The 24,982-nt window shown below is 47.3% G+C and overlaps 1 protein-coding gene and 1 long non-coding RNA gene across 2 annotated transcripts in view; one reads left to right on the forward strand and one right to left on the reverse strand.

Moving 5' to 3' along the window:
* Nucleotides 1–24,982, forward strand: part of LOC135822835 (uncharacterized) — a 77,562-nt gene that overhangs the window by 12,754 nt on the left and 39,826 nt on the right. The window lies entirely within an intron of this gene.
* LOC135822818 (uncharacterized) overlaps nucleotides 1–24,982 on the reverse strand; it is a 110,065-nt gene that overhangs the window by 10,294 nt on the left and 74,789 nt on the right. The window lies entirely within an intron of this gene.

Raw genomic sequence — 24,982 nt, forward strand, 5'->3', positions numbered from 1 at the left:
GAGAGAGAGAGAGAGAGAGAGAGAGAGAGAGAGAGAGAGAGAGAGAGAGAAAGAGAGAGTGAGAAATAGAGAGATAGAGAGATAGAGAGATAGATAGAGAGAGAGAGAGAGAGAGAGAGAGAGAGAGAGAGAGAGAGAGAGAGAGAGAGAGAGAGAGAGAGAGAGAGAGAGAGATAGAGAGAGAGGCAGGGCAGGTGAGAAGGACGAGTAGAAACTGTTCACTTCACAACAACACACAATCAAATACTTACCCTGTCACGCAGTGTGGTATCCAAGGTGACACCGTCACTGTCATGTGACAGTATCACCTTGATAACGTTGATCCGGTTATGGTTGACTGCATAGTGAAGTGGAGTCCATCGGTACTGTAGAGAAAGAGAGAATGTGATGAGTATTGCTATACAACCATTACATTAACTACTACAACCACACACCGACACAGACCTGGACAACTAGAACAACCCCATCAACACACACACACACACACACACACACACACACACACACACACACACACACGAGCGCGCACACACACACACACATGTGAACACACACATGTGCACACACACACACGCACGCACATACGCACACACGCGCGCACGCACACACACACACACAACACACATACGTACAGCTGTACAGACACACGTGGACAGATATGTACAAAGACACACATGGTTAACCAATGTACAGAATGATTGTCTCACAGACATACAGACAGACAAGTACTACCTCCGACAAGCGAAACTTGGCTCGTTTTTTTACTTCAAATTGCTCGAAATAGACCGATCCCTTTATTATTGTCTGGGTTCGAGCAAAGGGGCAACTCCGCAGTCGCGTGGGATCCTGCTGCACACACGGGACCAACCTCACCTCGGCTGTGCGTGACTTCTCGCATGCGAAGTGCAGAGCACGCGAAATCTACACGCAGTGCAAGCCTGTCTACAAAAAATGCCACAAGGACTTTTGAATTGAGCTGTTTTGTTTTTGTTTAGACGTCTTCCTTTTTACGACTTCAGGATGCCTTCTCAGGATCATTGCTGCTGCGTTCCTCACTGTCAGAACAGGAGGACGAAGCAAACAAGTCATTTCACTCCTTTCCTCGTGTGGAGCCACAGCGGCCTGGAGCAAGCGGATCCAGGCTATTCCCCGTGAGGAAGGATGTAGTTTTAGGGTCACTCTGAATATTTGAGTTGCAGCGATCATTTCGATCCCGAAGTCGAAATCGTTTTGCCCAGCTCTACAAGGGCAGGATGAGTCCAGGAAAGCAAACAGCTGTCCTACGGTACCAGGTTTGCTTTTCACAAGAGAGTGGAGTCTGGACGCTCTGCTCCCCATGTTCGCAAAACAGTATTTGCTGAGCCTAGTGCAGTTCGGTCATGGAAGTGCAGCGTCTGCATCACGAGCTCCCCATGCTCGCAAACCAGTATTTTGCTGAGAGGCAACGGCATTTTGAGTTGGAAAGGAACCTGGCTTAGTGCAGTTTGGTCCTGTAGTGGAAGTGCAGCATCTGCATCAGGAGCTGGCAGCAAGTAGAGCTCGTGTACAGAGTCTCGTGGAGCAGTTGGACGATGGGGTGAAGAAAGCCGAAAAACAGCTTACGTACAATAACATAAAGAAAGACTCTGAGCCGCTCCAGTTTCTGACTGGTTTGCCTTCAGGTGTTTGGACCGCTCTGTGGGACTTCTTTGAGCCTAGCCGAGAATATGTACTGCGCCGAGCCAGATCTGCGAAGACGGAAGCTGAGGGACGGCGGATACAGTTGGAGGTGGCCGTAAATCGCCAATGAGCATGTAATGGAGGATCAGCTGCTATTGGCATTGCTGTGTCTAAGCCTGGGCCGAATGGAACAGAAGCTGTCATGTGTGGCACAAGTTAATCATCTGTTTCACGGTATATACTATATAGCTAGCTGAGCTGGAAAGATATCTTGTTCTTCCGTTTGGGCATGATCCCCATTTGGGCGAGCTGGCGAGATGTTCAGTCATCAATGCCATGTACCGCAAGACATTCTGCATTGTGGATGAAACAGTTCTATTTTGCCATGCACTTAGGGTTCTAGCACCGGCACAACAAGACCCAACAGATCCTTGCGCTCCTATTTTCTCCCATGGTAACATTGCTGATCATAACACCCGGTAGCCAGTCGCAGATGCAACCAAATCAACCAGGTTCTCTTACTCTTTTTTTTCCAATGCTGAAACCAAAGGCATACCAATATTTGCATCGAATGCAGTGATGATATCAATACTGTCCACTAGTACAACGCATTACCAGACTGGCATATAATCATGATAATATTATCCATTTCGCAATCACTGTCATTGCTTTCTTAGATCTTCAATCATCAATATCGGACCATAAACCGTCTATCATCTTATAATATTATATCATCATTAGTATCCTGCTACTATCCTCCTCTAACGATGAGCTCGAAGAAAAGAAGCAGCGGTCTAGAGGCGTAAACAATATCTGTCAACGGAAGTGTCCTTGCTGTGCTGGTGTGTTTATGCTTCGTGCATTAGTTCGGCCAAGAGCGCATGGTGGTGGCGGGTTGAGGATGTTTAATATACTAGAAAATAGTTCACTCTGAACATGCAGGGGGGGGGGGGTGTATTCATAGGTTCGAAAGAACCGCACACACACTTTGCTGCAGACAGCGGCAAGCTTTTACCCTCGTGCTTCGAAGAGGGAGAAATCCACTACGCTACGCTTGCAATTAACAGCAAGCTTCAACTTTTCAAAGGTACAACTCATCATTGGCTCTGGGGTAATGTTACTGGAACAAATGCCCCATAGCCAACTGAGGGCCAGGGAGCACGCAATCTGCCTTCCTGGGCGAGAAGTGTTCCAGCACAAGAAGCAGCATGAATACATGCTGACAAAGACCACCATCACCACCAGCCGGCACACAGCACACTGTTCTTCAAACACCATCCACTCCGTCCATGTGTTTGCACTGTCCTCCTCTAGCTCTTCACGCTCAACAAATACAACGCACTGCTCATCGTTTTTTTATGCTTCCTCTGGGTTGGCTAGCCCTTCGACTTGACAAAACAGCGATCACCACTGCACTGCTATCGTCACCTCATAGCAGTCGCTTCCACCAGTGGCTTTTCCTGTCTTTGCAAGGTGTCCAAGGATGGCTGCTGTTGTCACTACAGGCAAATCAGAAGTACTTTAGTGGCTGATGTCCAACCAGATCGTTGGAAAATCGATTTTTCCACTTCAGGGCTGCTGATCGCGATCGCGACTTGGTGACTTGGCAGCACCACGGTTACCTTCAAAGAAGATGGCTCTGGAGAGGAAAAGACAGACCAGAAAAAGGTTACTATTATCTTCAGCACCGATCGCAAGGAGAAAGAAATATGGTCTGCTGTAGCCTAGGCACAAAATAAATCTCACAACACGATTCGCGATTCGAATATTTCAACAACAAAAAAACTCACCTCTGGAGTAACTCCTGTTTGTGGCCCGAGTTCGTTCCCTCCCGCCCCTTGAAAAAATCCTGCAGCGGCATCACAGTCCATGCGTCAGGCGAAATTACTGGTCAGTCGGCGTCACGCATTTTTCACAAAAATTTGCGTTTCACCTGCTGGGAGAGTATGCGTGTACTCGAGTCTCATCCTGAGCACGTTTTTTTCTTCTTTTTTTCAGCTCCAGTATAGCTGTATTTTTCATTGCAAAGCCGTCCTCGATTGTTGTGTTCGTTGTTCAAACGAAGTGGACATTCAATCATGAAGGCAGAGGACATAGGAGCCTGATTGGAGTTTCTCGTGGCATAGGACAGCCACACAGAGACACTCTTTGGGATTTTCTGAATATAAAATACCGTACGCACGATGCTGAGATCAATTTGTGCGATATCAAATTGTTTGTGATCTACCACATCGAGCAGAACGGGATCCAAACACAAGCTTACCGACGGTTAGGCTGCCGACCTGACTGGACAAATGATCCCTGGCTTCACCGGACGCCAGAAGTCGGACACCATGTCCTTTGCCGCGACGTCCATCTCCAAAAAGAACTCCATCTTCGTCGTGAAAAGGCTTGAAATACTCAATATTCAACCGAGATTCGCGGACTCGCGCTTTCTCGGATCGATTAATTTCCTGTTGGAACAGTTGCAGGGCAGCTTCCCGCCACTGTTTCAACAGGCGATGGCTCCAAAGCATGCCTGGAACAAGCCATATCGAGGTTGCAAGCCACCCCTCTCAGCAAAAAAATCGAAGAAATTCGAAATTTCAATGGTGGAAGATATACTATGAAGAGAATTTCAAAAAGTATGTTTCGCGGAGCGATCGCTCAACCTACGTCATTCAAACTTTGCAGGATGGTTCAGATGTACATGCTAGGCATGGAACCACAGGCGATGATGCCATAGCTGACACACAGAGTACCACACACAGCAGATTCGTGTGCACGGATACTAAATTAGTGGACGTCGTCATCTTCTTCCCGCTGATCTCGAAGGTACTATGACGTGCTATTTCGCCTGACGTGTCTCTCTCGGAGACTCTGCTCCAACCAGCAGGAGGTTTAGCACCGCTCGAAGCCATCGCAAACTACTTGAACTAAGCAGAAGACATTCCAAAACAAACCTGAAACACACTGTCAAAGATGCTGTTACGTTCAAAAACTAGCTCGATCGCGAGTGAGGTTGCCCCGTGCTCGAACCCAGTATAATAAAGGGATCGGTCTATAACACACACTATACAATCAAACTAATGATTGACTCACGAAAATACAACTTTGTATTGCTCAACAAGGACATTAGAGACATCGGTTAGGCTGAATCACTCTCCTCTGATTCAGAGATCGCAGTTTCTTCTGGAGAGGAATTGTCCCTGTTTTGAGACGAAAGTGCGACAAGAGCGGATTCAGTTGCAGCAAGTACCGTGGCTTTGTTGTGATCGCCCTGGAAATCTCGACGTCCCTTCTGTATGCTGTGCTTGAGCCACAATGTCGAGGGTAGTCATCTCCGCCGCCACTATCCAGGTTGACGTGGTAAGAACTGTGCAACACCTCCACCCGCGCCTGGACTCCAACTCTTTTTGCCGGGTATTCTCGCCAACAGTCCAAAATAATTGCCTGCAGCAATTCCTGGCGATTTCCTTTAGCCAACAGAGACTCATCGCTCTGGAGGCTATTGAAAGACGCCAGGATTGTTTGGCATGGGCATATGGACTCTGTGCTGGCTGAGTGATCAAGTGAAGAGAGAAAGAGAGAGAGAACTCCTTGGTCTTTTGCATTGAAACGCGAAAGCACTACGATTCTCCTTCGCAGAATGACGCGCGCACTGTTGTGCTGGTACAAGAGAGACTGGCCTGCCTCTGACTAAGTCTGAGTCATGTGCCACTCGCCAGCTCTTCGCTTGGCTTCCTCCTCCAGGTTGCATGGAGCTACAAGTAGGTCGTAGAACAAACCTCACAGCCTTGTGAAGTTGTGGTACACAAAAAAAAAAATTTTTAAACGCGCCAAGTTTCGCTTGTCGGAGGTAGTAGAAACATACAAACTGAGAATTCAGTTGAGACAATCAGACTCTAAACTATCACTAGTTCTTACCAAGCTGTCCTGCACATTGATATTAGCTCCTCGTCCGATGAGTATATTCGCTAGTCGATCCTTTCCACGCCATGCACAGTGGTGCAGTAGTGTCCAGTTGTGCTGTACACACACACACACACACACACACACACACACACACACACACACACACACATACACACACACACTCATACACACACACACACACACACACACACACACACACAGACACACAGAAACACACGCGTGCACACCCACAAATACACAAACGTACACGCACACGCACACACACACATGTGCGCATGCATGTACACACACGCACACACAGACACACACGCACGCATACACACACACACACACACACCACACACACACACACACACACACACACACACACAAACATACACACGTGACAGACATACAGTCAGTGGTACATCCCAATGATGTCAAAACTTGGTGCACGTGGACATGCAGATGCATGGTACAGTGCAGGGATACAGAAACACAGGAGTAAAATGTCAGACAGACAGACCGATAGACAGACAGACAGGCAGACCAACAGACAGACACACAAAACAACCATGACACTGAACAGTACTGAGTCTTGTAACAATCAAGAACACAACAACTTACGCGAATTTCGTCTTCCTCATTCACCTCTACACTATGTACACTAAATATGTAGTGTACAATAGTGGAGAGGATTTCATCTCGAAGACGCCAACCCTCGCAGCAGATCACAAGAATGAGCATTGTCTGTGTGATACACAAAACAGCAAAAACCGATTTGACAATTATACAGAAGTGCAACTACGCTATTTTTAGCCATGCAATCAGTATCAGTAGGTTCCTCGTCACATCTAGTTTCTTATCTTTAGACTTAGAGAAGTACAGGAGCAATAACTGCAATGCATGATACTACATAGTAAACACTTTTGTGAGATCCGTGAACGCGTGCAGTGTGTGTGTGTGTGTGTTTTTCTCCCTCCGTCATTTTTAATCTTTTTCTCTCTTTTTTCTTTCTTTTTCTCCGCGAGGACGCGGGATTCTTCTTAAAGTAAGGGCGGTATGTTAGGCCCACAAGTAATTAGTTCATATTCATTAGTTCATGCATTATTCATTTGGCCTGGGTAGCTACTTGCGCGCCCATGTTTGCCATAGCTACCCAGGCCCTTTATATTGCGTTGCTTCTCTCTTCAACTCTCTCTCTCTTCAACTCGCTCTCTTCAATAATCACCATGTAGTCGTTTCGTTCGTCCTGGTCTTAGTCATCCTGTCTCTAATAAAAGTCTTTCCACCAACCTACCTGTTCCCGTTGTCAGTTGTGTTAGTGAGTAAGAAACCTCTCTTCTTCGGACTCAATTACAACAATGACAGCAACGATACTCTCAGTACAATGTCATCAGGAGTTAGGAAACCTATTGATTGACCTCAAAGGTCAGCGATCAGGCCAGCGATCCAAACCAGACAAATTGTCATAACTTTATTCCAGCTTGAGAGAAGCTTGCAGCAATTGCACATCTTGTAAAGTTATGTCACATCAACGATTCCCACTGGTCAACAATCACTTGACAATGGCACAGACGAGAAGACCAGGTGTCACAGAAAACTCCCCCCCCCCCCCCCACACACACTGTACAGCAACACTCTACTTACTCCCATTGAGTAGCAGTATGTCCATGGGTGTGATGATGATATCCATGTCACTTTACGTGATGCAGAGGACAATTGCGGCTGCTCAGGAGGCACAGCAGCCTGAAGACTTTCCGTAGTAGCATCTTCTCGCAGCACCTCCCGAGCAAACCCTTTGACTTCTTGACTGGACATGTCTGTACAGGGACAATGTGTACGTAACACAGACAGATACACATACACACACACAGACCCTCAGGCAGACAGACCCTCAGGCAGACAGACACACACACACAGACACACACACACACACACACACACACACACACACAGACACACATACACACAGACACACATACACACAGACACACATAATTATAATACAAGTCAAGTACACGGAGCTACGGACAAACAGACCGTCACACACGGATGTATCGACAGAGACACAGACAGATGGACACATGGACGGACAGACACACAGATAGACAGAGACACACAGATAGACAGAGACAGACAGACACATGGACGGACAGAGAGACACAGACAGATGGACAGACACACAGACACACAGAGAGACAACAAGTACTCACATACTATGACATACACAATGATCCAAACAAGATTGATCTCACGTGTCAATACTAATTGTATCTACGCTGGTGCGTACGCACACACGTACACAATCATTATGACGTCATACCCAATGCCATATTTAGAGTGAAACAACCTTTGACCCCACATCCACGCACATGCAGCCACGTCAGTCAGTGACTGTGTCAGTAGCTGAAAAGGGTGAAGACGATCAATGAACGACATCACGGGGACATCTTCACAACACACTGCAACACAATGCAATTTACCAGTCTCAGCAAAACCACAGAAACCACAGACAAATGTTACACCTCATTACTACAACTGCCTACGACAACTATCGACGAAAGAATACTGCTCTCCACTTCAAACAACACCAACTCTGTACAGTTGACAACCATGCAAGAAGAAAACGACAGTTCGAGGAAAGGTACGTCCTCCACACAAAATGAATGGAATAGCTTCAACTTCAACTTGACAAGCACGAACAGTAACAACAGCAAACGGTTGATATTTGAACAATCTCCATCGTCGATCGCAACTAGAAATACCTACAGTCAACTTGGCTAATAACGACTGCGGATATAACGACAATTCGCGAATAACGACATAATTTTCATGCCCGGAGCAAAGTCCCATCCAACTGTGACACATGTAATGAGACTTCGGATATAACGACACTTCGCGAATAACGACACTTTTCTGATGCCCCGCCGAGTGTCGTTATAAGCGAAGTTGACTGTATTCATCCTCCTGCTCGTCAGGTCTACCTTCGTTACAAAGAACTGAAAAGTACTCCGTCTACAAGACTCGGGTCAATCAGTAGGTCCCTGAATGACCGTCGCGTTGTGACACGGGACAAAGTCAAAGATGGAGACCAACGACACGACACTACTAACGAAAATATGGGAAGTAAACGAAAAGAAAGAGATGGAGTGCCACCATTTGTAACTTACATTCCTTGTTCGAGTAACGTTGATGACATTGAAAACGATCTGCCTTTCTCTACTTTCTCACCAAGTGTAGGAAACATGATGAACTTCTCTTGTCTATTGAGAGTTCCGAACATGGTCTATTCTAACTTGCCATACGGATAAAGTCACCGTTGAACTTCTCATAGACGAACACGACTACAAGTGGCGAGTCTAAAGGGAAGAGCTGAAGAAAGTCTTCCTTGAACGTTGTCTTCAAGTAGCAGTGAAGAGTAAAGAAGAACCGTGGCGTGGAAGTCCGTAGGGCCGTGTACACAGCTGCTTGACCGGATGGTGCAGCAAAGAAGTAACTCACTGTTTGAACTTTGGACTTTGACCTACAGGTTATGAACCGCTACCAAACGATCCACAGCTGGATAGCCAGAACGATAACTTTAGGGGTCGCACTTGGGATCATGATCGGCTCTCGACATCGCGGCCATCTTGCTTTTGACTGCGTGCGTGACGCGTGCTCTTTTGGATCACGTGTGTGGTTCTCAATGCATTGTTTGCATACACAAACTGTACAAGCACTACAAAGCTACGATCGAGAGCTGCAGATTTCTGTGAACAGAGTTTCTTCTTCACTGACAGCGTTCTTGTTTTGACACGGCGATGTTCTCTTTCCCCGTTCTCCTTTCAAAATAGACTTCCATTTAGTTGTAAGTGACAACAGCAAACTTACTGGTAAGTGGAAGTCTAAGGCTTGCGTGCAAGTATTCCCGCTTTGAATTCGCGTGTCAATACTCAGAACAATGACTGTGGGAATCATGCGAGTGGAATATTTCTCAGGAAGAAGAGGTTCTGATTGTAAAGTTGCTTCGATCCGCAAGGAGTATTCCAGCAACGAGTACACCTGCTACGGAAAGCGATCCTATTGGGACTTACTGACGGTATGGTTTCCTTGTTTTATGTCACTCGTATCGGTACTTTTCGTACTGCACGGACTGCACTTGTATGATACATGTGACACAAACATCACAATCGCACGGTGTCTGCTTGAGTTGGTCTTGGAGTCTTCATGGTCCAGCAACGCGGCATTGCCGAGTTGGAGAAAGAAAGCAATTAATGTACATGAACATTGTTCCAAAACAAAGACACAGGGCATAGCGTTGCAGCAGGCAGATCATTCTGATCTCGTCCGCGCACCAAATAAACTCGAAGGCAGTCCAAGGACTATCTGACACTGTGCGATCGCGCGAGCGGCTCGCGCCGGGCCGTCAGTGCAGTCTTCAAAATGTTCCTTGGCAGCCATCTCTTCTCCGATTTCTATGATCGAGGGCTCATTTTCTTTATTAGAATCTCCTCCGTAAATCTACCGAATCAATTTTTCCTCAACGACATAGATTTACTGTCAGAATACTAGTACTGGAAAGCAGGGCGACAACGCGTACTGGAAAGCAGGGCGACAACGCTCAGAAAAAGCCCTACACACAGATTTCCCTTCTACTTGACCGATTTCAAAATTTCTTTCGATAGATGTCCGCGTACTTGGCCGTCAAAGCAGCCCAGCGATTTTTGACGCCGTAGCTAGATAAACGGCTGCCAAGGAACCCATTACAAATCGCCCAAATATTGCAATATTTTAAATTAATATTAAATTTCCGTAACTTTGATTGGCTGCATGCACGACTAGTGGTGTGCACAGGTAGCCGGGTACCCGTGCTACCCGTGAGGGCCTCGGGTAGTCGGGTACCGAATAGTACCCGAAAACCCGAGGTCGCAGATGACATCATGTACAGTGCACGTGTACAAATAATTCATGCATGTCCTGTCCCTCCAGGAAATCGCGATTCCACGGATGCAACAAATTTCGCGATTTTGGCCCAAACCCGCGATTTTAAGCAAAATCCGCGATTTCCCGCGTTTTTTGTTGTTTTCTGCACTATATCTCACATTTTTATGCATTTTCACGCAGTTCTTTCCACGATCCTGTAGGTTATTTGCACAGTACGACTCCCGAGTAGATATACGATGCAACAAATTTCGTGATTTGGCCCAAATCCGCAATATTCTGCAAATAATTCTGCGAATTCCTGGCAAGTTCTGCATCATTCCGCACTTTTCGTCGCATTTTTTGTTACTTTCTGCCGCAATTTCTTGCGCAAGTTTTCGAGAGTTTTTCCCGCAAATTCCCGCCGGGACAGATGTCTACCCAATGCGCAAGGGAAGGGGCCGGTGTGCATTGTGGTCTTACCATGGAAACATTACCCGATCGGGTACCCGTGCTACCCGTGGAAACTACCCGGACCCGATACCCGAAGAAAATGCTACCCGACTCAGCCCTACCTATGCACGACCCTGACGCGCACGTGATGCGTGCGTGATGAATCAAAAATGGCTGTGATGTCTAAGTACACAAGTGCGACCCCTGAACTTGTAACAGTGCAAGAACAGGAGAGTGAATGGAATGATCCAGTCGCTAACGGGAGCACAATGAACCCATTATGTCAACCAGGTCAGTGCAGTACCTGGTTGGTTTCTACCAAGCAAGTGCACACACGCTAGTTTTCAACCGTGTCACTCAGCCTGATGACCTAGCTCTGGAGTAGGCATAGTCATAGTGTGCTATATCAGTGATACTAATGCTACATTGCAGGGGATTTTAAATAGACCTAAAACACATGATGCATTTACTTACTGAGTGAATTGTCCGTTCCTTTTATAATCTTCTTCAAACGTTGGCTGAATGGACTGACTGGAATATGTAGGTCGTTGAGAGAAGGAGAGCGTTATGCTGAACTTGTTACTCACTGAGAGAGCGTTGTAGCCACTACAGACGGGGTCAGTAGTTGATAGACAGAGTAAGAATGACTGGAAAGGATAAGGCACGACTAACAAAGGTAGGTAGGGACTGTTCAAGAATACTACAGTAGAAGACGTTTACAAGAAAATGAGAAAAGGGACGGAGACGAAAACCAACAACTAACAGTGGACCATGGTGGACTGTGCCGTGCGAAATGGACGACTGAGCGGTACGTGCCGATCCAATATTAGTCCGTGAGCCAAATCTCAGAATCGGCTGTTTTAGCATCGACCGTTGCACCCAGAGAGGGACAAATCGTCCTTCAGCACACCGCTTCAGGATGGTATCCTGAAGCGATTTCCACTTGTTGGACAATTCGAAACTGATCCAGGGAGGTCACAGAAGACGCCAAACATCCAACTTTGCTCACTGACAGCAGCGGCCATTTTCGCCTTCTTCACTTGATTTTTTTGCGCTTGTTCACGGATTCTCATTTTTTGAAGCCATGAGCAGATTCCACGAGTGCACATAACGCGGAAACCAGTGCACAAAACTAGATTTGAATTTTTTTACCGCTGAGAATTATCAATCTGGATCATGCATGCAAACTGCAGCAAAGTTACAATGCATTCGTTCAGAACTAAACTGCCTTCAAAGAATGTCCTAAATACCTCTCGAGATATTTGTTCACCACTTCCTAGGCGTAGAAGACTGTAGTGAGTAACCTTCTGGAGCGAATGGCGGACTCTGCCCCGAGCATGAACTTCTTTTCATCCTGTTCAAGGTCAAATATTACTCAGTTTGCGTTGAAGAATAACAATTACATTCGTGAATGGCTGAACTGAGAATACCCTAATGATTTCTCTTGGATTTCGTATCCCAAGTTCCTCTACTTGGCTGGATAAATCGCCTCTTGACTTCATCATACTGGAATTGGACTTGTAGATAATAGCGAGCAATGAATTGGTGAGTGAAGTATATTTATAATAACCACTCCATTACTGAATACATGTACGTAGAATACTCCAGTATAGAATGATATGAACACTGAAGCTAATGTGACATTACGGTAGTACAATAGGAAGTACGTCACCACTGTTGTAAATGCACGCGCTGATCCTATCCAACCTGACAGCCAATGCAAGAGGTTGGAATTGGCTATTGATTGCCTAACACACTCATACAGTACCAAAAACTATCTGTCATTGCTCATTTTCCACTCGACATAACACAGTTGGAAATCACCAGCTACTTATAGGTGCACATCTTGGCACATAATGTGTGCTATCGCAGTCCACCGCAGTACACAGTAATACACAGATAACTACCGATATAAGATGATGCCACATACATACATACACACATACGCGCGCACCCACGCGCATGCGCGCACACACACACACACACATGAAGCAGCTGCCGAATCCGACTATGCAGTCTCCCAGACACGCGCGCACGGGCACACACACACGAACCAGCTGCCAAATCCAACTATACAGTCTCTCAGGCATGCGTGCACATCCACACACGCGCGCGCGCGCGCGTGCGCACATACACATGAACCAGCTGCCGAATCCGATTATGCAGTCTCCCAGGCACGCGTGCACGCACACACACACACACACACATGGACCAGCTGCCGAATCCGACTATGCAGTCTCCCAGGCACGCAACCCGAATGGCAATGGGAAAAGAACAGACTCCAGGAGGACGCCGGATCAGGAGGAGGACCCACCTAAGTGAGTGCAAAATGACCGATGCCCGTTGTCTGTTGTGGTCCTGCTGCCGTCAGTTGTAAATTGATCTCTCTTCACAAGACGGACAGCGACTGAACGAAGGAAAAGCAGATGTCCCTGGTGCCTGCCTGATCACCGAGGCAGAGTCCAGTAGCGGATGGGGGAGTGAAGGCAATCTAGGGATGCACGTGTGGTCGGCCAAAGCTCCTCTGCTGCGAAACCAGCAACAACAGCATGTCCCGCGGCCGGGACACACTTCCTGTCTTGTCCTGTCCTGAACATTGCCGTTTCCGGTTACATGTCCCCTCGTGTGAGGGGCCGACAGACATGGAGAGTTTGGCTGAGGCGCTGCTCGCATCAACGTCCTAGCGAGATCTAGACTTTTCTTGAATCCATTTGTTGCAGTTGTGCAGCTGGAACCCTCGGGTTGACTTGCAACATGATCGCTTTGGCTGCAGTGAGCTAAAACCCACCACTGACCTGAAACACGGATCACACTGACCACAGTGATTGTGGCAACACCGTGCCCCGACACCCACCATCCGGCCCGCAGTTGTAGCCTGGGGTGGTGTCACCAACAAAGGAAAGCGCCTAGCACGCACACACATGCACCCGCGCGCGCGCACACACACACATGTACGCACGAGCACACACACACATGCACGCGCACACACAAACACGCGCGCGCACACACAGAAACGTGCACGCACACATGCATGCACACAATGGCACACATACACAGACAATGGTATAGTATGTTCCTCGTCAAGCAGCCAGGTGCTCTGGCTTGGACCTCCAGCAGCGCTGGTTTCGCCCTCGCTACTTGTCGTCTTGCCCTCTCCAGTGCTGCCCTCTCCAGTGCTGCCTGCAACAAAACATTCCCTTCCGTAAACTCTGGGTGGACCAGTTCTCGGTGTTGTGTTTACACCGTGCTCTGCTTTCATGGCATTCGTTGTTCGTATCAGCCACTAAGCTCCTGGTAGGTAGCCCCTTGTTGGCCTTAGGATGTGGCTCTGGGTTCACTACTACATGCACATCACTGTCAGTAAGTATAGATAAAGCAAAATCAGAGGCACTGGTCTTCTCCAGTGTTGCAAATGCTCAGGATCACATGCGTGCAATTGGTGTAGCACTTTCAATGATACCAGCCACACCATTTGCTCTTCCCTGAGCCCTTGTGCTGGCAGAGAAAATCCCAGACATGGTCGTCCTTCTCTCGAACAGCGCTGACGATGCGACGCCAACTTGTAGTCTCGATATTACTCGCTGCAGGCTTCTCGTTTCTACTAAATTGGGTGCTGTCACACAGACACAAATTCCAGCAATATTACTCCGCTGGGCTGTCATTTGCCACTTCGTTGCCGTCAGCTGCCCCATCTGGCACCTCGCTGCCACTAGAAACGTCTTCCTCCTCTTCCATTGTTGTCAAACAACATCAATGTACACGAAAGGAATAAACTTCAATAAAGTGATCACAAAACCCCAAATCCATAATTGTCGTCAACGTCGTTATCTTCTAAAAAATAAATTATTTTTCCTCACTCCACCCGAAATCGTACTTTTGTGCTACGTCCGATGCACACCTCACCACTCGCGTAAAAATATTTGTTCTCACGGTGGAATTTGGTCGAGAAAAGAAGCCCTCCCGAAGGTCTCTGGATCGGTTCTGGAACGTCCAACAAGCGAAAACGTATCCTTTGTGATGTCCTTGACCAACACTGTAAGCGGCGACTTGTCCCTCCATAGTCCATCGGCCAAGTCTCAAAATCGAAAGTGGTGATGCACTGAGCTTCCAACTAAACGCGACCATACCCAGCACGTAGAGAATATATCAGAGAACACTATTCCGTTTGTTGGACGTGCCGAATTCAGTCCAGGGCGTCGATACGAAGCGTTCTTCGTCGCCGAGTTTTTTACTGTGCGCTCCATTTGAGAGTGCGCAGAGTTCTGATCGAGAGTTTTTTGAGCAGATTTTCAAATTATTGAGGCTGTCAGCTGACAGCTGTCAACCCTAAATGGCACTTAGTATGTGACAGGCAATAGGTTTTGGTGCCTCCGTATGCCTTCTATTAATAAGTTCTATCTTCCTTCGTTTCAATTCGCTGCTTCGCCCACCACCTCAGGAGGTGACAGCGTACCTGCCACTAGGCAGCTCTCGCTAACCCTGTCTCTCTTTCTCCGTCTTAGCGCTCGTCATTCGTGTCCTTCTGCTGGGGCGAGCTTGATACTGTTGTGTCGTAGTTTTTAGGCAATAGTGGCTGTTGTTCGCGTGACGATCAGGATTTATGGAGAAAGACGACGACTCGCCAAGTTCCCATGCAGCCACAGACGGCGTAGCAATTCTTACCGCCAACCCTTCGAGCAACGGAACCGGCCTGAGTTGGAAATCGTGTCTGTGTAATTGTGCCACGATACGGATGAAACACATGTGACGAGATGAAGATAATCTCAACAGGCTGACGGAAATCCAACAGGCTCACGGGTACGCTGCAGTTATGGTCGGAGACGCGGAGTTATTTAGTCACTGGTAAATGTTGCATCGAGTGCTGTGTGCTCTAACACAATTGTAAAAATCATGAAAAAGCGAAAATAATGCAATGGTGGGGCTGAGTGGTGTTCTGTGGAGGAGACGTCGCTGTCTCAGTATTCAACGCCGGACCCTGTATTTCAAGTCTGTGGTCATGCTCGATCATAAGTTCCTGTATGGCTCCAGTGCCTTCTCAGCATTGTTGGCGGGTAAGCACCTGGATCGTGTCCAAGTACTGCGGCTCTGGTGGCTTGAGGGATGTACGGGTGCTCGCCGTGCACCCCTGCCGGCAATCTGCTAGTGAAGCTTGGTACCTACTGTGTCTGGGAGATTTTCATCCAGAAGCTGATCTTCCTAGGCTGGAGCTGCTGCTACTCCTGTGCTAGCCCTCAACCACTGGCGCTCCTACTCGGCTCCAGTGTGGGCCATTAACCACCCTGCCCGATTTCGCACTGTTGCTATTCCACACCGTCAGCATTTAACTCTGAGGTCAGACCTTGATCCCTCCCACCATATGCTATCTGTCTGTCTGTCTCTCTCTCACACACAGATGTGCGTGCATACACACAAACACACATGCACACACACACACACACACACATGCACACACAGTGACACAAACATACACATAGCCAACTTCTCTTTGTTTGGTGATCATCATCTGTTTTCTGATGTGCAAGCTCACCTCTGATGCCCATTACTTCCTTGCTTAGACCCGGTCTGCTATTAGACCAGTCTGCTCTCCCTTCACTCGCTTGTAAATCCTACTTGGAGCAGTAAGGTTGTGTCACTGCTCCTACTGATGTCATTGTTGTGAAAGCAATATGATCGCCATTGGTGGTAATTTTCCACCGTGCATGAATCATTTTTTTAAAACAATCATCATCTATGTGTCACGGCCTAACCATCCTCGTAACTCCCCTCATCGTGACTAGTGCTGTACCATTGAAACCTACTTTGCTTCAGTGTATATTCGCTCCAAAGCTCTTGTTTTGTTGCATAGTGATCTGACGCAGTGTGCTATAGCCTATCGGGTAATATGGATAAGATTAGTACAGTCGGCATCGCCTATCGAGTGACCAGGTACATGTATAAGGATACTAGTACATGTATACCGGCTTAACGATATCGGAACACAAATAGCACTATGTGTGCCATATTCCTTTCTAAGCTCACGCTGTGCGGTGCACATAGGTCATGTGTCGTTGCCAACTTGCCGCATGTGCATGTGCAGCAGGAAGACACCACATGTCGACTACTACTTATACTGTACAGCATTGTGTGCTTACATGCATCTACGGCCTTGTGGATGCAATTGAGTCTCACACACATGTACATGAAATATTGCGTGTAGTGCGGCATCAGTTAACATACAGTGGCTAAATATTTTTCTCGCAATAATGACCGTATTCACCGCAAGTGTGTTTATGTCCAGAGCCAACTCAAGTCCTGTATAAATATGACCATGACAACAAGACTTCCGGGCTGAAATTCTTCTATGACAGGCATGAACACTTGCCTTACAATTGTTCGTGATTGTACGAAGTACATATTCGCTGTTGCATCAATTTTGCACCATTTACATTGTAGTGCCACTAGTGGTATCACCTGCATGCGTATTGAGTCAAACAAGGTTACCTCTGTATAATTATGCTTATCGTGGCTATCAAGAGCTTCGATGCAAATTCCCAGCTGACGAATGTTGTCCAGCTTGTGTTCAGCTCAGCTGGCACTCACAACTCATAATAATTGCGTTCTAGACGCCAGATGAGATGTTTCAGCTACAATGTAGACACAACGTCCGTGTTCAAGAAAGCCGTCACTTCATCTTCTGTCCATCCTCAATAGCACGTTCAAGCAAATACGTCTGAAACACAGTAGCGACAATCCCGGCGACAGCGGCGACACGCCGTCTTCTCCGAATGAGCTTCTACTGTTCTAATTCAGATTCCCCCAAAAATGTCAAAATAAATAATAGATTTCCACCAAGCTCGCTAGAATCTTGCGAACCGTCAACATGCAGGCATTTCAAGTGTTCGAGCGTGCGTAGATTCTGCTCAGCGGCTCAAGAACATTCGCCAAGCGAAAAAAAGTCGATGAGAAAGATGTAATGGTGGACGAAATTACGAAAATCGGAAGAAGGTATTCGACCCAGTTCGACTATCCTGGACTGGATTGGCAACGTCCAACAAACGGATTCGTATTCTATGGGGTCTCATGAGCTAGTGTGCCAAAGGGCGTTTAGTTGGAGCTTCAGTGCATCACCTTCGCCGAAAGAGGTCCTTTCTGAGATTTGGCCGATGGACTACCAAGAGTGCAACGGCACTTGTGATTTTGAGTTTTGGCTCACGGACTAAGGGACCATCGCAAAAGTTCGCAGAAGCCCCTGAAACGAAGAGCATACGTTTGGGGGGGAGGGAGTCGGTGCGAAAATCGCAAACCGGGCTTCAATTCAAAAAAGTATTGACGACATAATTATAGGAGCTGTAGCCTGGATTAGCATGCCATCACAGCCGGCGTAGATCGCTTGAATGTGAAAGCAATATACACCAATCAACGTTCATTGTAATGCTCAAAGGATACAACTGCATAGCTCTAGCTGTTCTCGTTCTTAGATCACCCACTGCAAGGTGATATCATCGTTGCATTTATAAAGTGCTGTACATTGCTACACACTGATACAACAATGCTTGTGTAGTATATTATAATAATTATTATGTGTGAGCATCCAAGTGAAAAAAATGAAGCCCATATTGTGACTGTCGTTTCGTTTGAGGGGGGAGGGAGGGGGGTCAGGCCCGAAACTCACGGTCTTCGTTTCGGGGGCTTCTGCGAACTTTTGCGATGGTCCCTAATAACGATGTTATGTGCAGAAGCCCGCGCTAGCGAGAAAAGGGTCACTTCATCGTTGACTGCGCAGTGCAGAAAAATGCACTTGAAATTTGACGAGGGGAAATTTCCCTTATTCATGCATGCATGAGCAGATCTGTGCTCATGCATAGTAATAATAATACTTGACTGCTTCAGAGTACAGTCGTCCCTCTCTAATCCGGCACTTGTTTATCCGGAACCCTTGCCAACCGGCGCACTTTCTGACGAAACCGATTTTTTTCGTTCAATTCCTACATCTTAATCCGGCACTTGAATTCCGCCTCCGGCAGTGACTTTTTGAAACGAATCGCTCAAACTGCACGTAGTTTGATTTCATAATCCGGCAGTCGGAAATCTCGTACAGCACAGGTGCACTCCAGGCTAGGCCAGTCTGGTCAATGTTGTCCAGGAGACAACGGCAGTCAACCATACTTTCTTATTTTAGCAAGGATTCAGGTTTTTACCGTACCGTTTCTATGGTTGTAGCCAATGAGCGACGTTCCCGCGGTGGCCTTGATGAGCCGATAAAGCCCGTGGTCAATGGATACGGAAAAATACGGTAGCAATAAAGCCCGTCGTCAATGGCACCCCGTACGCTGTCAGTCTAGCTCTGCAGGGGTCTGTGGCAGTTTTTCGTTGTCAGCTCAGTTCGCATCTCACATTCGACTGTGAACATGCTCTGGTACCTGGAAACAGCCTGTCCAAAAACGGCAACATGAAAAGTGTCTACACATCGTGGTCAGTTTTCAACTCAAGTTCTTGTTGTCGTGAGTGGAGATGAAATTTTACGATAGTTGTGAATAAGCGAAAGAGCATGCACCTATCTATCTGCTTAGAAGCAAGCTGAAATAAGTGGCACACATCGCGATCAGTTTTCCACTTTCTGTTCTACATGTACTAAAAAAAGGAGTTGACGAACTTTTCTGATAATTTTGGGTCATCCCATCCATGAGAAGCGGACGGAGCTGAAACTCACAAGCTGAAGGAGCTGAAACTCACAAGCTGAATCCACCACGTCCCCGACCACCACCCCTATACGTGTCTTGCTTTTATACCAGAAAGGCGAAAGACGAAACCTGAAACACCATCATACTCATAGAGGTCTGGCAGGACTTTTCGCCTTCATCAAGGCCTCGTGCGTACGGCCGCGGGCGCAGGCCTCGGCGCTACGCGCCTTGGCCTGCGCCCTTGGCCGTACGCACTCGGCCTTGATTCAGCCGTAAAGTCCTGCCAGACCTCTATGATTGTCTACTTCAGGTTTTTACCGTACCGTTTCTATGGTTGTAGCCAATGAGCGACGTTCCCGCGGTGGCCTTGATGAGCCGATAAAGCCCGTGGTCAATGGATACGGAAAAATACGGTAGCAATAAAGCCCGTCGTCAATGGCACCCCGTACTCTTTCAGCCTAGCTCTGCAGGGGTCTGTGGCAGTTTTTCGTTGTCAGCTCAGTTCACATCTCACATTCGACTGTGAACATGCTCTGGTACCTGGAAACAGCCTGTCCAAAAACGGCAACATGAAAAGTGTCTACACATCGTGGTCAGTTTTCAACTCAAAATTCTTGTTGTCGTGAGTGGAGATGAAATTTTACGATAGTTCTCGTGCGTACGGCCGCGGGCGCAGGCCTCGGCGCTACGCGCCTTGGCCTGCGCCCTTGGCCGTACGCACTCGGCCTTGATTCAGCCGTAAAGTCCTGCCAGACCTCTATGATTGTCTACTTCAGGTTTTTACCGTACCGTTTCTATGGTTGTAGCCAATGAGCGACGTTCCCGCGGTGGCCTTGATGAGCCGATAAAGCCCGTGGTCAATGGATACGGAAAAATACGGTAGCAATAAAGCCCGTCGTCAATGGCACCCCGTACTCTTTCAGCCTAGCTCTGCAGGGGTCTGTGGCAGTTTTTCGTTGTCAGCTCAGTTCACATCTCACATTCGACTGTGAACATGCTCTGGTACCTGGAAACAGCCTGTCCAAAAACGGCAACATGAAAAGTGTCTACACATCGTGGTCAGTTTTCAACTCAAAATTCTTGTTGTCGTGAGTGGAGATGAAATTTTACGATAGTTGTGAATAAGCGAAAGAGCATGCACCTATCTATCTGCTAAGAAACAAGCTGAAATAAGTGGCAAACATCGCGATCAGTTTTCCACTTTCTGTTCTACAAAAATAGAGTTGACGTGTTGCCGAACCTTTCTGATAATTTTGAGGAAGCGAAAGATCATGGACCAAGGATCATCCCATCCAGGAGAAGCGGACGGAGCTGAAACTCACAAGCTGAATCCACCACGTCCCCGATCACCACCCCTATACGTGTCTTGCTTTTATACCAGAAAGGCGAAAGACAAAACCTGAAACACCATCATAGAGGTCTACAATTCACTTAGTAGGAGTAGGAAGCAAGTTTTTTTAGCTCCTGCCTTTCCATCTATGGAATAGCCTTTCGGCCACTTTTGTAAGTATAGGTGGACCTGGAACTAGTCCCAGCCCTAATATGGTGGAGAACTCAAATATGGACCTGGCCTTGCTGCTGGATGGGGAGATTCGTGACTTGGCCAAAAAGTCAGGACTTGCAGGTGTGGACTCGTTGGCCCGACCGGACCTTGTACTTCAACTTCGCGCCATGGACATCGGCAAATCAGGTATGCCAGCGCTAGTGAGCTCTATCAGTGCACTGTCCTCGACTATCACTGCATTAATAGGCGATTCACACGACAGGCAAATCCACGTTTACAGGAAAGTCACCATGGAGATATTCCTGCGGGTGACCAAAATTTGCCCGCGGGAATCAAAAGTGTCCATGGCCTTTTTGCCCGCGGATGCACTCATCTGCGGGCACTTTTACAGTTATGAGGCTGTGAGGTTGTACTATCGTACGGTAGTCTTGAACCCTGGTTGTTTGGCCTTTGTCTTTGGGTACTCATTCCAAATCACCACAGTAACGCCGTATACTCACCGGATACTCGCGGGAGCTCTGGCCGCCACCCGCGGCCGTGTGAACTGCAGCCTCACGTTTCACTTCCTGCGGGCACCTGACAAACGTGGATTTGCCTGTCGTGTGAATCGCCTATTACTGTGGAAATGGTCTCCCTCAGGGAGGACAGGGATAGGGAAGTTAGGCGGTGTTTACATGAGGCGTTTCAACCCGGGTTGAGTTCGACCCGGGTCAGATTTCAACCCGCCATGTGCATAAAATGAATTGCGCGTTTACATGACGCATTGCGCTTGACCCGGGTTGAAATTTCGCCCCGGGTTGATTTCAACCCTCCCCCCAAGGGGAGGGTTGAAATCAACCCGGGTCAAGAAAATCGTACAAACGTACTTCTGTGCGTATCTCGCGCCAGGTTTGAACAGCACTGCAGATGCAAATTTCGCGCGAACGGATTCACGTGATCATACAGGACTGTAGAAGTGGACTTTTGGCGGCATATCAGTATTTGACCCGGGTCAACTGTCTTCATGTAAACGCTCACCTCTTTTGTCTATCGTACAGACTTTCAACCCGGGCTGAACTCGACCCGGGTTGAAATTTCTCATGTAAACACAGCCTTGGGCTGTGTTTACATGAGAAATTTCAACCCGGGTCGAGTTCAGCCCGGGTTGAAAGTCTGTACGATAGACAAAAGAGGTGAGCGTTTACATGAAGACAGTTGACCCGGGTCAAATACTGATATGCCGCCAAAAGTCCACTTCTACAGTCCTGTATGGTCACGTGAATTCGTTCGCGCGAAATTTGCATCTGCAGTGCTGTTCAAACCTGGCGCGAGATACGCACAGAAGTACGTTTGTACGATTTTCTTGACCCGGGTTGATTTCAACCCTCCCCTTGGGGGGAGGGTTGAAATCAACCCGGGGCGAAATTTCAACCCGGGTCAAGCGCAATGCGTCATGTAAACGCGCCATTCATTTTATGCACATGGCGGGTTGAAATCTGACCCGGGTCGAACTCAACCCGGGTTGAAACGCTTCATGTAAACACAGGCCGATTCATACTTCATTTTTTGCGACGCGAAAGCGCGATGCGAAAGTGCGAAATGTCTTGCGTTGGCGACGGCTGATTTATACTTTTCAGGTCATTTTGCGAGACGCCGCGAGTCGCACTTCACGTGGTCAACTTTTTTGCAACTAAAAAATGTTGTTCTCTTGGCAACGGGAAGTTGTGCCGGGAAGCTGCAAAAATCCACTGACATGATGTGGTTCTCGTGTTTCTTTTCATTTTGAGAGAGACGAGCGCAAGAGCAAGAGCAAGATGGATATGGACACAGCGTTGGATGTCGCAGCAGCCTGTTTGCTGCTAGCTGCTGCGTTTCAGCGTCGGAGGACAGCACGGACCAGACGTTGGTGTGTTCGTCCGTATTACCAGCACAGGTTAGAGCGAGGGTCGTACCAGTCAGACATTGTGCAAATGAGAAGTGTAGACGAGAGCCTGCACTTCAAGTATGTGCGTATGTCCCCGGCTGTTTTCGACCGCTTACTCGTCCTGATAGAGCCGTTCTTGCCGGTGAGGCGTCAGCTGAATTCCGCAACAAGACCAGAAATCACCAATGCGGAACGATTAGCCCTGACGCTGCGATATCTGGCCTCAGGAGAGTCCATGCAGAACATTGCTATCCAGTTCCGTGTGGGCCACTCCACTGCCCACCACATCATTATCGATGTATGCCAAGCCATCTGGGCTGGTCTTGTGGACAAATACATGCAGTGCCCTTCAAAACCAGCTGAATGGGCTGCTGTAGCTACTGATTTCTACGCGAGGTGGAACTTCCCACACTGCATTGGTGCGATCGATGGGAAGCACATAAATATGCAAGCGCCTCACAACTCTGGCAGTAGCTTCTACAACTACAAGAACTTCCACTCCATCGTTCTTCTGGCCGCTGTGGATGCGCAATACCGCTTCATCATGGTTGACATCGGCGCCAGTGGTCGCGAAAGTGACGGCGGTGTGTTCTCTATGAGTGCCTTTGGCCAGTCTCTAGAGTCGGCATCAGCAGGTAATAACAAGACTAGCGCCAGTTTGTTTTTCATTAGACAAAATGCAATCCTAAAAAGAACAGTGCATGCTTCAGGCCTTTACTAGTATTAAAACACTTGTGAACTATCATTAATAAGAACAATAGTAATCGCAAGTTCACAGCGGTTTTCCAAGAGCGTTTTCTTGTGACAATCATCTGTGGGATAAATATTACAATAACATCCCAATATTACATGATGGAACAAGCGATTTTATGAAGAGAGCGTGCAACATTTACATTTAGATAGAGAAAAATGCAAACTATAACTGAAGTGTTCAGGGTGGAAAGAGAGAGATGAAGTGAAACCATTGATTAAAGTAGTGTATGTGTCGACACAATCCACATGATCGGTGAAGGGATATGTACGAAAGGCTTTTTTATGTTTTTTTCTTTCTCTTTTTTTTACTAGGTCTTCCTGACGCAACCGATTCCGTCCCAGGACTAGGTCGGCTCCCTTACTTTATGGTTGGAGATGAAGCTTTTCCACTTCGCTCCTACATGATGCGACCTTACCCTGGGAAGCAACTTTCAATTGACAAGCGGATCTTCAATTACCGGCTGTCAAGGTATGAGACTCCAAATGACCTCGGTTTCCATTCTTCATTCTGCTCCAATACCGTATTATCTCCATTAAAAGTCCCAGGTTTATATATTTTCCAACCAGTCCGGGCCCTGGGTTTATAATTTTTCATCCATCTGGTACATGTAGATTGGTTGATATTTTTGTTTTTGTTATACCAGTAGCACAAGTGCTCAATTGCTCAAGGTCAAAAGGTTACAATTTGAAAATGTAGTCTGAATGTAGTCTGGAAAAATCTGTCTTTTACATTTTATGTGATTTAGTACTGTATGTTCTATGTAGGTAGTCTAGAGAGGGTCCAATGCAAATGAAATTGGTCAAAGTATGGTAGCAATTAAATGCATACTGTTCAACGACTGACCTCTGTATCGATCCCCTACCGTTATAGCTGCAGTACACACGATTTGTAGTGTTGCAGCATGCAACATTGGAGAACACCATTGCTTGTGCTGATATAAATACTTTTTTTCTTTCCTCACTTGTCCTCTGTAGGGCTAGACGCATTGTGGAAAATGCTTTTGGCATTCTTGTGGCTCGGTGGCGATTGTTTCGGCAGCCAATAAATGCGAAGCCTGAAAATGTTGTTCATTTCACGAAGGCCTGTGTAGTTTTGCACAATTTCCTCCAGACGGAGAGCAGCGCAACCTACTGTCCAAGTGGCTTCATTGACACAGACGTCAACGGTCGAGTGAGCGAGGGCTCTTGGCGGATTGACTTCAAGAACGGCGGACTCACTGACATTACCAAGGCAGCAAGCAACAACTTCACAAG

This window comes from Sycon ciliatum, chromosome 8, assembly GCF_964019385.1.
Source record: "Sycon ciliatum chromosome 8, ocSycCili1.1, whole genome shotgun sequence".
NCBI classification, from domain to species: domain Eukaryota; kingdom Metazoa; phylum Porifera; class Calcarea; order Leucosolenida; family Sycettidae; genus Sycon; species Sycon ciliatum.